Source organism: Medicago sativa, chromosome 6 (assembly GCF_051527215.1).
Source record: "Medicago sativa cultivar Bolivia chromosome 6, Bolivia_mono, whole genome shotgun sequence".
NCBI lineage: Eukaryota > Viridiplantae > Streptophyta > Magnoliopsida > Fabales > Fabaceae > Medicago > Medicago sativa.
In genome coordinates this window covers 71,182,466-71,198,205 of record NC_140754.1, presented here as the reverse complement: position 1 = coordinate 71,198,205, position 15,740 = coordinate 71,182,466, and the positions used below count along the sequence as shown (strand labels likewise).

The 15,740-nt window shown below is 37.6% G+C and overlaps 1 long non-coding RNA gene and 1 other non-coding gene across 2 annotated transcripts; both read right to left on the bottom strand.

Moving 5' to 3' along the window:
* Positions 1 to 3,768: 3,768 nt before the first annotated feature.
* On the bottom strand, positions 3,769 to 5,047 carry LOC146916619 (uncharacterized). Its single transcript, XR_015015172.1, has 2 exons — positions 4,512 to 5,047; positions 3,769 to 4,042 (listed from the first exon to the last, which is right to left on the bottom strand). It is a non-coding gene; the product is annotated as an uncharacterized LOC146916619 (long non-coding RNA).
* LOC146916620 (small nucleolar RNA Z199) lies at positions 4,311 to 4,387 on the bottom strand. Its single transcript, XR_015016905.1, has one exon. It is a non-coding gene; the product is annotated as a small nucleolar RNA Z199 (small nucleolar RNA).
* Positions 5,048 to 15,740: the final 10,693 nt, after the last annotated feature.

Genomic DNA, 15,740 nt, shown 5'->3' with positions numbered 1-15,740 from the left:
ACAACGTGAGTCTCAAAGACACCACGTTATCCACCAGGCTAAAAGTACAGATCCAGATCACCGGATCTGACCAGGTACCAGAAGCCTTGACAGCCACCCTGCACCACCAGATAATCTACCGCCTTCAGAACCATTCCATAGATCTGCCTCTAACAGGATGCGGATCAGACTCCCTGTTAGTTCTTGCTAGCAGAGAAGATGAAATTTCCTCCATAGTCCAGATCTCGAGAAAAATCTCTAGAGAAGAATTGATCCAGCTAATTCCATTAGAATGGATCACAAATTATGAAAAGATGCAAGAAGACAGGAGACCGTTACAAACACAAGAAGCCAATTTCAGAAGATCATCTGTTGACAAGTCAGTCAAGACCATCTTCAAACCCATAGAAGAGAAACCAAGTTCATCATCTTCCATTTTTCAATCCATGATGATTGAACCAATTCTCAAAGAAGACTAGTGCCCTATCTATGCAGTAACAGCCAAGGGAGATCCCATCTATACAGACAAAATAGATGGACACTTCATTTGGGATGTCAATCCTGACATGTGCGATCCAGAATGTGACTGTTGGATGCACGATGATGATATGGACCAAAATATCATTACCCCAAAGAAAAGTAAAAAGAAAGGCAGGTGCAAACCACCAATCACTCCTCAAAGGAGATCTGACCCAGACAATGGTCCATGGGTAGGAATTCATAAAAAGGCTCCACCTCTTCCAATCTATGAAGAGGCTCTAAGAATCCTTAGAGAAGAAAAATTGATACCACCCGATGATCCTGATTTAGTTACTTGGTCTCCTCATGACCATTGTAAGCCTTACAAAACTACTGAAAACCTTGAACCTATCCCCTGTTTCATGTATACATCTTCGTCCTCTCAATATGAACAACAATTTCCTGCTTTAGAAAGGAAAATTGATCCTGTGACTAGGGGTGTTCGCGGTGCGGTTTGGTTCGGTTTTGAGCATAAAAGTCATCCAAACCGCGAGATAAAAAAGCATGCGGTTTGGTTTGGTTCGGTTGATTTTTAAAAAGTCATCCAAACCAAACCAAACCAAACCAATGCGGATTGGATTGGTTCGGTTTGTGCGGTTTATCATGAGATAAAAAAAAATATTACATTAACTATAATATTGCCAACTTTTTACAAAATAAACATAGGACATTTTATTTGTTGTTTACATGATAAAATATTAGGTAAAACTTATATTAAAATAGGTAAAATTAAGAAGAAACATAAGCATGAATCAAATTATTGGGAAGAAAAGGAATCAAATTCATCACTGGAAATGAATTGAATAAGATGGAAAGGAATTAGAATAAAATCTGATGGTGCAACAATGGAAAAATCGAATCAAAAGAGATTATTCTTGGGCTATGTAATTGAGATATTACATGTTTAAGTAATATTCATTATTCTTGCGGTTTGGTTTGGTTTGGTTCGGTTGCTGAGATGCAAACCGCAAACCAAACCGAACCGCGCGGTTCATTGCAAAAGTCATTCGAATTCATCCGAACCAAGTGCGGTTTTTTGCGGTTTCGGTTTGGATTGGTTTGGTTGGCGGTTTTTCTATTGGGTTGGTTCGGTTTTGAACACCCCTACCTGTGACAAACAGAGCTTCCAAACCTTTCATACAACCCAATAAAGTCCATCCCGATGGAAAGTTCAAGCCTTTGTCTCGGGCAGAGGAAGTTCTCAACTGGCAATCAGAAAATATAATTGCTCAGAATGAAAGTCTCCAAACCATGGGAGAGAAGTTAGAAAAAGTCACAGAAAAGATGGAGGAAACAGATCAAGATCTTAAAGTCCTATCTCATAAAATGCAAAGGCATTATAAGGAGCTCAAAGAAGAAGTAGCAAAGCTAGATCGTGATCTAAGGACCATGCTGGATGAAAGAATGTTTGGTAAAGCTTTTGACCAAAAGGAAAGAGAGATTAGGACGCTGCAAAAACAACTGAAGGAGATGGATGACTTCATACAAGCATCCAAAGAACACAAGGCAGAACCAGTAAGAAGTCGCTTTTCCAGCACTCCGGCATTCTCCACTGTCCCTGCTTTCTCTCCTAGTTTTACTCAGCCCAAAAGACCTTCTTAGTATTATGCCAACTTTGTTTTACCAGATTATAATCATCAAGAACCTGTTACTCATGAGACAAGAAAACCCAAGGTGACAACCTCAACCTCTAGAGGAAAAGAAACACTCATAACACTCTACAAACATGACTCCTCTTCAGATTCTCAAGAAATCACTGAACCACCTCCATCAAGACAAAGAAAAGCAGATCTACCAGACCCAGAATCACAGCCTCCTAGTCAGCCTTTTCAGTCCTTAGCCATAACAACTAGACAAAAGGAAGAAGCACCAGACACCCCTTCTGAAGACTCTGCCTCAGAAGCATCAGACACCCATTCTGAAGACTTTGCCTCAGAATCATCTCAACAAGAGTCCCTCCCCGGTACAGAACAACACATGAATGATTTTTCAGAAGCCTTTATGGTAAACTTCAAAAACGAAGAATACTTTTATGAAGAACCAATAGATGAAGAATCTACATCTGAAAAACCAAAGATTCATAGTGGACCATGGTTCAATCTAGATGGTCTATCCATGGAGCAAAGAAGGAAGAAACTTCTAGAGTTCGGAGCTTGGCTGGACACTCAACTCCTGAAGCCAGGATCAGACTTTTCGCGTCATTTTTCGGAGATCAAGGCTATTTGATTAGCTTTTGACTCACTAATTATTTCACGACTGAACATTTTATTTTTTAATGAAAAGGGGAAAAAAGTTCAAACACCCCATTTTGAAAAGATTTAGGGTTCGGGGGTTAGTTGCATAAAGGAAAGGTATTAGCACCCTTTATGTCCGTAGTACTCTACGGGAACCTCTTGGTTTCACTTAATTAATGTGCTATAACTTGCTTGTTTTTTGAAGAAAAAAAAAATAGAATTTGAAATGATAAAAGAAAGGAGACCTAGTTATCTACATTTTATTGATTTGGAAGAACAAAGTCCTCTGCCTACGTACCCGTGAGGGATCAAAGTCACGTAGTTCGTGGTTAAAAAACTGACGTTTGATTGGTTGTGTGTTTTTTTTATTAGTTTGAAAAAGGTTTTAAAATGGAAAAGCCAAATGGCAAAATGAATATGTTTGTATTTTTTATATTAAAGAAAAATGACTTGAAATATGATTAAATTGATTGAAGTTTGATTAAGGAAAGAAAATAAAAAAAGACGTCACTTGATTTAAGATCAAGGTTTATTTTAGGAAAAATATTTTTGTGTTTTAGTTATTTGCTATGTTTTTGTTGTTTTCAAATAATTGGAATAGGAATTAAACTAACGGAGCATAAAATAAAACGCGTAGGTACCTTATGGTGGCGTCGGACCACCACTAGAACCTTTAACCTAAGCTAGCAAGCATGAAAGATAGAGGCATACACACACGCACGCACACATGCACCTAAGCTATTACAAAAACCCTATTAATACATTCTATGGTCTGCAAAAAAAAAAAAGTTACATTAAAGCCTATTTTTACATTCTAAATTGTGTGCAAAAGATAAATATGCATGATAATAAACCTAAACTAATAATGCATGAACAATTTTACATTAGTCCTAAGAACATTCTAATGCTTCAATGATGCATATGGTATAAAATAAATAAATATGCTAAAAATAAAATAAAGGACAAAACGAAACAAAAAAAGGTCAAAATGCATGAGGTGATGTTACACCTAAATAAACTAGAAGAAAGAAATAGATACTAAGAAGTATTAAACACTAAATAAATTAAATAATAAATAAAAAAAATGTATAATCTTTCCATTTCCAGAACAAAACAAACGAGGCAAAAAAAATAATAAAAAAAAATTTAACATACGTGATTCAAACCAAGTGAAATAGCATATAAACAAAACAAATGAAATCTATCCTAATTCATCAGCAATACAAATTCATAAGACAAAAGAACAGATTAATGTTGTAGCTCTCAATTGTAATATGATATTTGTTCATGATTTGAATCAGAACAGCATACTGCAACAAAAGCAAAATATCACAGAGCCAAACAAACACGATAAGCAAAAAGAATAGCAATAAATTAGTAAAAAATAGAAATTGTTTGAAAGATCAGGATTTGGTAAAGGCTGTAGAAACATGGACAAACGTAACATCATCAAATCACGTTTCTTTTGTTTCAAACCAAACGAAAAATAAATAAAATTATGAAACAAAAAGATGGACCATAAACAAATATCGAAAGAAAAAATAAATAAATAAACATGAAGAAACAAAATGAAAAAAAAATCATCAGAGACCTAAATTAATAGGAATCATGGAATGATTCCATCATATTGTTTCAGTCTTTCTCATCACATGATTGATTCAATAATACAAACTTTCACCGAAGAAAAAAACAGTTAAGATTAAAAGAAAGAACAATTGCAAGAGATAAATTAACCATAACAAAAAAGTTTAGAAGTGAGAGGCTGAGAGATCTTTGAACCTTTGATTGAAAGGAAAAAAATGGAAATGAAAAGGGGAAAAGAAAGCTGCGCTGCTCCAAAAATTCCCTCCTCTCTGCAGGTTTATGTGTGTGGTTTTATAGTACCGGCGTTAGGGTTTTAAGGTTTGTTAAAAGAGGAGAAAAAATGGTGGTTTGGATTGGAATACAAGGATACGTGTGACAGATTGCATTGTTGGATATGGGGCTGTTTTTTTGGAATAAAAATAAATAAAAGGATAAATATACATATTTTTTTGGATTGGGACATTCTTTGGACTTATCATCTAAATATATAAAATAAAAATAAAAATAAATAAAAAGGATAAATGCTAAAATTAAAACAAAAGAGTAAAATAAAAATATAGGTAATGAATAATAATAATAAAAAAAATGAAAAATAAAAGATGGAAATGAATTAAAATTAAAAAAAAAAGACTAATGAAAATAATAAAAATGTGAGAAGAGGGCCCGACTCGGAACCAAATATGAGGTATTTTAAAATACCTCTCTGCCGAATTTTTCACTGAAAATCGGGGATTGATCAGGGTTAGGTGACATGTGTCGGTGTATGAATGTAGGGTCCTTAGGTCAAAAATTGGGGTATGACAAGACTCTTACAAAGTTATAGAAGAATTTTGTTGCCGAATGACAGGAACTCTGAAGGATTGGTACATGTATTTGAGTCCTCTCAGACAGGATGAGCTCCACAGGCTTGAAGATTCCAAGAAAGTTCTTGGAGTACTACATCAAGAGTTCATTGGAGATATAGATATTCTTGCTAGAAAAAGTAGACAAGAATATTATGAAATGAGATGCTATTCATTGAAGATCAAGGACTTGGAAAAACATTTTCAAAGAATGTCCCAAAGATTCTATCAGCTCAATGGTTTCAATGACCCTAGCCTCAAACATACATATGTTTCCTCTTTACCTCAAGAGCTTCAACCCAAAATTCACAGAATAACAGGAACAGCTGGCAGAGAAATTGATTCTATGACCTTTGGGCAAATTCATCAAACGACTCTAGAAGCCTTGGAAGAATTATGCAGCTTACATCAACACTTTTCAGAAATGTTGGAGCAAAAGTCCAAATTTGGGAAAGCTTGCAAGAAAAACTATCTAGAGATTGGATGCAAGAAAGAAAAATGCCATTGCCCACCAAAGCGAAAGAAAGACCATAAATCAAAGTCTTCAAACTTGTCCAAATCAAAAAAGAAGACAAAGTTTTTCAAGCCAAAGCAAGCCAGAGGAAAGAAGACGGGTCAGAGATGTTTCGCTTGTGGAAAGAAGGGACACTATTCAAAAAATTGTCCCAATAAACCAGAAAAAGCTGCAAAGATGATAGACTCTCTCAACCCTGAAGAAGCAGACCTTGAGTTCTTATACTCAGAACAGAGCTCTGCAGATGAAAAACCGCCTTTGCCCTCCAAGAAGACTCTGAAGAAGAAAGCAACTCTGACTCAGAAGAAAAGAATGAAGTACCAGTCTACTTCCTAAAACAAGTAGCCAGCTCTTTACCTACTCATCCACTTCCTTGTGTTGAGATTCAAGTACTTGCTTCCAAGTTTGCCCATCCAAAAAAGGCTATCGCCTATATTGGTACAGGTGCCCAAGTTACCATGATGAATCCCAGTGTGCTTCCTCCAGAAGCATGGACTACTCATGCGGCATTCTTCATGGCTGCTGATGGAAAGATCTTCAAAACAGACTTGATAACAAAAGAAAAGATAGGCATCAAGTTTTTCCAGGAATGTGTAGTCTGGACTAAAGTAATTGGAAGCAGGCTCCCTAACAAAGACATTGTTATCGGATTTGATGTCTACTCAGCAGCTGACAGACTTCAGATACTTCCCAGGGGAGTAAAATTCAAAAGGGAATTCAAGCCATACTCCACCACAGTGAAGATGTACTCTCTCTCCAAAACTCCTGTCGGATATGAAGAAATAAAAGCCAAGTTACTCAAATTGTGTGCAGACTCTCATGAAGAGTTTCATCATCCCAATCCTTTATGGAAAAACAAAGATTTCTTTGTAGAACTTCCATTCAAACTCAATGAAGATATAAATCCGACCAAAGCCACTCACCCAGGGATGATTCCTTCTGACTATACCCTTGCCCGAGAAGAATGTAATCAACTACTTCAACAAGGCCTTATAGAACCAACCAAGTCTGAATGGGCTTGCCAAGCTTTTTATGTGGACAAAAGATCTGAGAAAATCAGGGGAAAAAAGAGATTGGTCATAGATTACAAACCTCTTAACCATTTTCTCAAGGATGACAAATTCCCTATCCCAAAGATTGCCACCCTAAATTCCTTCATAAAAGATGCCTAGATCTTTTCCAAGTTTGATCTCAAGTCAGGCTTTTGGCAGCTAGGCATTGATCCAAAAGATCGCCACAAGACAGCATTCTGCATCCCCAATGCCCAATACCAATGGAAAGTTGTGCCTTTTGGACTCAAAGTAGCTCCATCCCTATTTTAAAAGGCCATGACTCGAATCTTTGAGCCCATCCTTGACAATGCACTCATCTATATTGATGATATCCTTCTATTCTCAAAAGATGAATAAGCCCACAAAGCCTTGTTGGCCCAATTCTATCAGATAGCCCAAACCTATGGCATCATGCTCTCAGAAAAGAAAAGCCAAATAGCCCAAACCGAAATAGACTTCCTAGGGATGCATTTTTCTCAAGGGAAGTACCAACCTCAGCCTCACATTGTTCAAGAACTCTTAAACTTTCCAGATGAAAACCTCACCATCAAACAAATCCAGCAGTTTCTGGGAATAATCAACTATATCAAAAACCTCATACCCAAACTTGCCAAATACACCAGCCAACTTTCCTTGTTGCTCAAGAAAAATCCCCCGTCCAGGGGAGTGAAACAAACCAAAGGAGTCAAAGCCCTAAAAAGAGTAGCACAAAACCCTCCTGCTTTAAAAATACCCGGCAATGGCAAGAGAATTCTTCAAACAGACGCCAGTGATCATTACTGGGGAGCTGTTTTGATAGAAGAAACTAACAACAGAAAGTATTACTGTGGTCATGCCAGTGGACAGTTCAAAGAAGCAGAAAAACACTACCATACCACCTACAAGGAAGCCTTGGCAGTAAAGCTTGGGATACAAAAGTTTGATTTCCATCTCAGAGGCCACCATTTTGAAGTTCATATGGATAACTCCTCTTTTCCTAAAATCCTAGAGTTCAAAAACAAGATGCCACCAGACCCTCAAACCCTTCGCCTCAAAGATTGGTTTTCCAGATATGACTTTACAGTAAAACACATCAAAGGAAAACAAAACATTGTCCCAGATCTTCTATCCAGACCCAACAAACCAATCCAACTCTTCACCCGTAACCATTCCTTCCCTCTGATTATGATGATCAGGTCTCTACCATCTGGAGCAACCACCTTCAAAGACTTTCCCCCAGGATTAAATCCATCCTGTCCACTTTCTGAGATTCAAGATTATGCCAGAAGGAACATTTTTAAAATCATGAGAACCATTAAAACCATACCAGACATCTCCCCTGTCAATCCTGATACCCCATTTTATTTACCTTTTTAATAAATCCTAAGGTCCAATTCACTAATGATCACTTGTGGTATTTATGGTGTACTACTTGTCTATATGTTATGCCAGTTCTCATTCCTACCGAAGCAATGTACCATTATCTGATGGAACCCAACAATCATGGATCATTAATCTGGACAGCCCTTCAATGGTATTCTCCTCTTGAAAAATGGAGAAAAGAACTTGAAAAAGCCTTGCACGAGTTATACAAATTCAAATTTAAAGGAGATTTGTTCAAGTTTAAAACAGTTTTCATTTTGCACAAACCATATGAAACAGATCCAAGAACAAATTTCTTGGTCAGCAAACCTCAATGTACATTATGGGAAACTGTTAATGATTGTCCGTTAGATCCAAAGATAAGTCAGGAATTAAGAAGTTTCATGGGACTTATGAATTTTCATAATCCTAAGAAAACCACCATTAGTACTACTTGCATTAGCCATGGTAATCTTCCTCCTCAACTCCAACCAGTGGAGTTAGGTGAAAGCTCTACTCAGACTAAGGATGATCAGATGGTGATTGACGAATATGAAGCCCAATGGATTAAAGATCATCCTCAAGCTAGTTCAAGCAAACCCACAGTAGGAGATCTAGAATATGAAGCACTATTCCCTTATCAGAAAGAAGATTCTCCAGACCAAAATATGTCACCAAGTCATGAGCCCATCATAAAGCACTACTAACGTGGCACGAAGATTAGAAAGCCTACAATTTCGTTCAAGATTCCATCCGGATTTTCGAGCTTTCTTTAAAGTTAATTATTTTATGTCGGCCATTTGTATAAATGTGTGGGCCACTCTTTTGTTTGTTTCTGTTTGTTTGTTTGTGTCGGCAGCCGTATATTAGCTGTCCTCTAGATAAGAAGGAATCTCTTCTTTTTTGACTCATGTCGATGGGGCCCAATGAGCACCCGATGATCAAATTATTGAGGTTCTCTTCCTTACCTGGTTCCTCTATATAAGGACCATTTGTATCTCTTAGGAAGGCATCGAAAAATAAATAAAACCTCCTATGTTTTCTACAATCATGTTCTTCTAATTTCCTCTTTCTTTCTGAAAATCTTATCTAATATATTCATATCATGATAACCTCCTATGTTTTATCTCTGATACCACTACTGGCCGGGAGCCTCATACCCTTAGACAAACTGCCAACCCCTGTGGACTTACAAGTCTCCAGGTACCGAGGACCGTAGCATGGATCATTGATCATAGAGTTCATTATGTATGACTCTACTGGAGGGTTATCATGATATGAATATATTAGATAAGATTTTCAGAAAGAAAGAGGAAATTAGAAGAACATGATTGTAGAAAACATATAGGAGGTTTTATTTATTTTTCGATGCCTTCCTAAGAGATACAAATGGTCCTTATATATAGGAACCAGGTAAGGAAGAGAACCTCAATAATTTGATCACCGGGTGCTCATTGGGCCCCATCGACATGAGTCAAAAAAGAAGAGATTCCTTCTTATCTAGAGGACAGCTAATATACGGCTGCCGACACAAACAAACACACAGAAACAAACAAAAGAGTGGCCCACACATTTATACAAATGGCCGACATAAAATAATTAACTTTAAAGAAAGCCCGAAAATCCGGATGGAATCTTGAACGAAATTGTAGGCTTTCTAATCTTCGTGCCACGTTAGTAGTGCTTTATGATGGGCTCATGACTTGGTGACATATTTTGGTCTGGAGAATCTTCTTTCTGATAAGGGAATAGTGCTTCATATTCTAGATCTCCTACCGTGGGTTTGCTTGAACTAGCTTGAGGATGATCTTTAATCCATTGGGCTTCATATTCGTCAATCACCATCTGATCATCCTTAGTCTGGGTAGAGCTTTCACCTAACTCCACTGGTTGGAGTTGAGGAGGAAGATTACCATGGCTAATGCAAGTAGTACTAATGGTAGTTTTCTTAGGATTATGAAAATTCATAAGTCCCATGAAACTTCTTAATTCCTAACTTATCTTTGGATCTAACGGACAATCATTAACAGTTTCCCATAGTGTACATTGAGGTTTGCTGACCAAGAAATTTGTTCTTGGATCTGTTTCATATGGTTTGTGCAAAATGAAAACTGTTTTAAACTTGAACAAATCTCCTTTAAATTTGAATTTGTATAACTCGTGCAAGGCTTTTTCAAGTTCTTTTCTCCATTTTTCAAGAGGAGAATACCATTGAAGGGCTGTCCAGATTAATGATCCATGATTGTTGGGTTCCATCAGATAATGGTACATTGCTTCGGTAGGAATGAGAACTGGCATAACATACAGACAAGTAGTACACCATAAATACCACAAGTGATCATTAGTGAATTGGACCTTAGGATTTATTAAAAAAGGTAAATAAAATGGGGTATCAGGATTGACAGGGGAGATGTCTGGTATGGTTTTAATGGTTATCATGATTTTAAAAATGTTCCTTCTGGCATAATCTTGAATCTCAGAAAGTGGACAGGATGGATTTAATCCTGGGGGAAAGTCTTTGAAGGTGGTTGCTCCAGATGGTAGAGACCTGATCATCATAATCAGAGGGAAGGAATGGTTACGGGTGAAGAGTTGGATTGGTTTGTTGGGTCTGGATAGAAGATCTGGGACAATGTTTTGTTTTCCTTTGATGTGTTTTACTGTAAAGTCATATCTGGAAAACCAATCTTTGAGGCGAAGGGTTTGAGGGTCTGGTGGCATCTTGTTTTTGAACTCTAGGATTTTAGGAAAAGAGGAGTTATCCATATGAACTTCAAAATGGTGGCCTCTGAGATGGAAATCAAACTTTTGTATCCCAAGCTTTACTGCCAAGGCTTCCTTGTAGGTGGTATGGTAGTGTTTTTCTGCTTCTTTGAACTGTCCACTGGCATGACCACAGTAATACTTTCTGTTGTTAGTTTCTTCTATCAAAACAGCTCCCCAGTAATGATCACTGGCGCCTGTTTGAAGAATTCTCTTGCCATTGCCGGGTATTTTTAAAGCAGGAGGGTTTTGTGCTACTCTTTTTAGGGCTTTGACTCCTTTGGTTTGTTTCACTCCCCAGGACGGGGGATTTTTCTTGAGCAACAAGGAAAGTTGGCTGGTGTATTTGGCAAGTTTGGGTATGAAGTTTTTGATATAGTTGATTATTCCCAGAAACTGCTGGATTTGTTTGATGGTGAGGTTTTCATCTGGAAAGTTTAAGAGTTCTTGAACAATGTGAGGCTGAGGTTGGTACTTCCCTTGAGAAAAATGCATCCCTAGGAAGTCTATTTCGGTTTGGGCTATTTGGCTTTTCTTTTCTGAGAGCATGATGCCATAGGTTTGGGCTATCTGATAGAATTGGGCCAACAAGGCTTTGTGGGCTTATTCATCTTTTGAGAATAGAAGGATATCATCAATATAGATGAGTGCATTGTCAAGGATGGGCTCAAAGATTCGAGTCATGGGATAGGGAATTTAGGGTGGCAATCTTTTATGAAGGAATTTAGGGTGGCAATCTTTGGGATAGGGAATTTGTCATCCTTGAGAAAATGGTTAAGAGGTTTGTAATCTATGACCAATCTCTTTTTTCCCCTGATTTTCTCAGATCTTTTGTCCACATAAAAAGCTTGGCAAGCCCATACAGACTTGGTTGGTTCTATAAGGCCTTGTTGAAGTTGTTGATTACATTCTTCTCGGGCAAGGGTATAGTCAGAAGGAATCATCCCTGGGTGAGTGGCTTTGGTCGGATTTATATCTTCATTGAGTTTGAATGGAAGTTCAACAAAGAAATCTTTGTTTTTCCATAAAGGATTGGGATGATGAAACTCTTCATGAGAGTCTGCACACAATCTGAGTAACTTGGCTTTTATTTCTTCATATCCGACAGGAGTTTTGGAGAGAGAGTACATCTTCACTGTGGTGGAGTATGGCTTGAATTCCCTTTTGAATTTTACTCCCCTGGGAAGTATCTGAAGTCTGTCAGCTGCTGAGTAGACATCAAATCCGATAACAATGTCTTTGTTAGGGAGCCTTCTTCCAATTACTTTACTCCAGACTACACATTCCTGGAAAAACTTGATGCCTATCTTTTCTTTTGTTATCAAGTCTGTTCTGAAGATCTTTCCATCAGCAGCCATGAAGAATGCCGCATGAGTAGTCCATGCTTCTGGAGGAAGCACACTGGGATTCATCATGGTAACTTGGGAACCTGTATCCATATAGGCGATAGCCTTTTTTGGATGGGCAAACTTGGAAGCAAGTACTTGAATCTCAACACAAGGAAGTGGAGGAGTAGGTAAAGAGCTGGCTACTTGTTTTAGGAAGTAGACTGGTACTTCATTCTTTTCTTCTGAGTCAGAGTTGCTTTCCTCTTCAGAGTCTTCTCGGAGGGCAAAGGCGGTTTTTTCATCTGCAGAGCTCTGTTCTGAGTATAAGGACTCAAGGTCTGCTTCTTCAGGGTTGAGAGAGTCTATCATCTTTGCAGCTTTTTCTGGTTTATTGGGACAATTTTTTGAATAGTGTCCCTTATTTCCACAAGCGAAACATCTCTGACCCGTCTTCTTTCCTCTGGCTTGCTTTGGCTTGAAAAACTTTGTCTTCTTTTTTGATTTGGACAAGTTTGAAGACTTTGATTTATGGTCTTTCTTTCGCTTTGGTGGGCAATGGCATTTTTCTTTCTTGCATCCAATCTCTAGATAGTTTTTCTTGCAAGCTTTCCCAAATTTGGACTTTTGCTCCAACATTTCTGAAAAGTGTTGATGTAAGCTGCATAATTCTTCCAAGGCTTCTAGAGTCGTTTGATGAATTTTCCCGAAGGTCATAGAATCAATTTCTCTGCCAGCTGTTCCTATTATTCTGTGAATTTTGGGTTGAAGCTCTTGAGGTAAAGAGGAAACATATGTATGTTTGATGCTAGGGTCATTGAAACCATTGAGCTGATAGAATCTTTGGGACATTCTTTGAAAATGTTTTTCCAAGTCCTTGATCTTCAATGAACAGCATCTCATTTCATTATATTCTTGTCTACTTTTTCTAGCAAGAATATCTATATCTCCAATGAACTCTTGATGTAGTACTCCAAGAACTTTCTTGGAATCTTCAAGCCTGTGGAGCTCATCCTGTCTGAGAGGACTCAAATACATGTACCAATCCTTCAGAGTTCCTGTCATTCGGCAACAAAATTCTTCTATAACTTTGTAAGAGTCTGATTCTGGCTTCAGGAGTTGAGTGTCCAGCCAAGCTCCGAACTCTAGAAGTTTCTTCCTTCTTTGCTCCATGGATAGACCATCTAGATTGAACCATGGTCCACTATGAATCTTTGGTTTTTCAGATGTAAATTCTTCATCTATTGGTTCTTCATAAAAGTATTCTTCATTTTTGAAGTTTACCATAAAGGCTTCTGAAAAATCATTCATGTGTTGTTCTGTACCGGGGAGGGACTCCTGTTGAGATGATTCTGAGGCAAAGTCTTCAGAATGGGTGTCTGATGCTTCTGAGGCAGAGTCTTCAGAAGGGGTGTTTGGTGCTTCTTCCTTTTGTCTAGTTGTTATGGCTAAGGACTGAAAAGGCTGACTAGGAGGCTGTGATTCTGGGTCTGGTAGATCTGCTTTTCTTTGTCTTGATGGAGGTGGTTCAGTGATTTCTTGAGAATCTGAAGAGGAGTCATGTTTGTAGAGTGTTTCTTTTCCTCTAGAGGTTGAGGTTGTCACCTTGGGTTTTCTTGTCTCATGAGTAACAGGTTCTTGACGATTATAATCTGGTAAAGCAAAGTTGGCATAATACTGAGAAGGTCTTTTGGGCTGAGTAAAACTAGGAGAGAAAGCAGGGATAGTGGAGAATGCCGGAGTGCTGGAAAAGCGACTTCTTACTGGTTCTGCCTTGTGTTCTTTGGATGCTTGTATGAAGTCATCCATCTCCTTCAGTTGTTTTTGCAGCGTCCTAATCTCTCTTTCCTTTTGGTCAAAAGCTTTACCAAACATTCTTTCATCCAGCATGGTCCTTAGATCACGATCTAACTTTGCTACTTCTTCTTTGAGCTCCTTATAATGCCTTTGCATTTTTTGAGATAGGACTTTAAGATCTTGATCTGTTTCCTCCATCTTTTCTGTGACTTTTTCTAACTTCTCTCCCATGGTTTGGAGACTTTCATTCTGAGCAATTATATTTTCTGATTGCCAGTTCAGAACTTCCTCTGCCTGAGACAAAGGCTTGAACTTTCCATCGGGATGGACTTCATTGGGTTGTATGAAGGTTTGGAAGCTCTGTTTGTCACAGGATCAATTTTCCTTTTTAAAGCAGGAAATTGTTGTTCATATTGAGAGGACGAAGATGTATACATGAAACAGGGGATAGGTTCAAGGTTTTCAGTAGTTTTGTAAGGCTTACAATGGTCATGAGGAGACCAAGTAACTAAATCAGCATCATCGGGTGGTATCAATTTTTCTTCTCTAAGGATTCTTAGAGCCTCTTCATAGATTGGAAGAGGTGGAGCCTTTTTTTGAATTCCTACCCATGGACCATTGTCTGGGTCAGATCTCCTTTGAGGAGTGATTGGTGGTTTGCACCTGCCTTTCTTTTTACTTTTCTTTGAGGTAATGATATTTTGGTCCATATCATCATCGTGCATCCAACAGTCACATTCTGGATCGCACATGTCAGGATTGACATCCCAAATGAAGTGTCCATCTATTTTGTCTGTATAGATGGGATCTCCCTTGGCTGTTACTGCATAGATAGGGCACCAGTCTTCTTTGAGAATTGGTTCAATCATCATGGATTGAAAAATGGAAGATGATGAACTTGGTTTCTCTTCTATGGGTTTGAAGATGGTCTTGACTGACTTGTCAACAGATGATAGAAAAAAAAGTTGTCACCAAAAGTTGTATGAAATGGTTGTTCAAATATCATCAGGGACTGACCCATGTTGCCACTAGTGTAGGCCTGGGCCCTCACTATATTTGTGTTTGTAGGCACCCTATACATGTAACTTCTTCACTAGCTAGCACAGTTCTATAACATTACGAGTGTAGTATTACATGCGGAAGAACTAGTATACCAGCACATGCGACGAGTTCATGAAAAATTAAAGGGTTAATTATGTTTCTAGTCCCTATAAAATAGCGACCTTGTAAGTTTAGTCCCTACTTAATTTTAATAGCATTTTTAGTCCCTAATTTTGTTTTTCTGCACTGGGTATTAGTCCCTACTCAATTCAAATTTGTTTAATTTATGCTTAAACTCTTAAATTTTTGAACAATTTTTTGCAGACATGTTTAGAACATTACTAAAAGTTCATCCGCAAAAAATTATTGCAAAATTTGATTTCTACATCCAGATTTTATTACTTTTTATCTTTAACTTTTGTCGTTTTAAAAAATTCATATTTAATTCATTTCATGTCAGAAAATTCTAAATTTTAGTAAACGAACCTTTCATAGTGTTCTAATCTTGTCTCAAAAAAATCGTTCAAAAATTTAAGAGTTTAAGGATAATTAATCAAACTTTGTTTTAGCAGGGACTTAAATTATAAGTAAATTTTTTTTTATAGGGACTAAAAATGCTATTAAAATTAAGTAGGGACTAAACTTACAAGGTCGCTATTTTATAGGGACTAGAAACATAATTAACCCAAAATTGAAAACATTCTAAATATATAATAATGTATGCCCAATCAAAAAACATATAATAATAT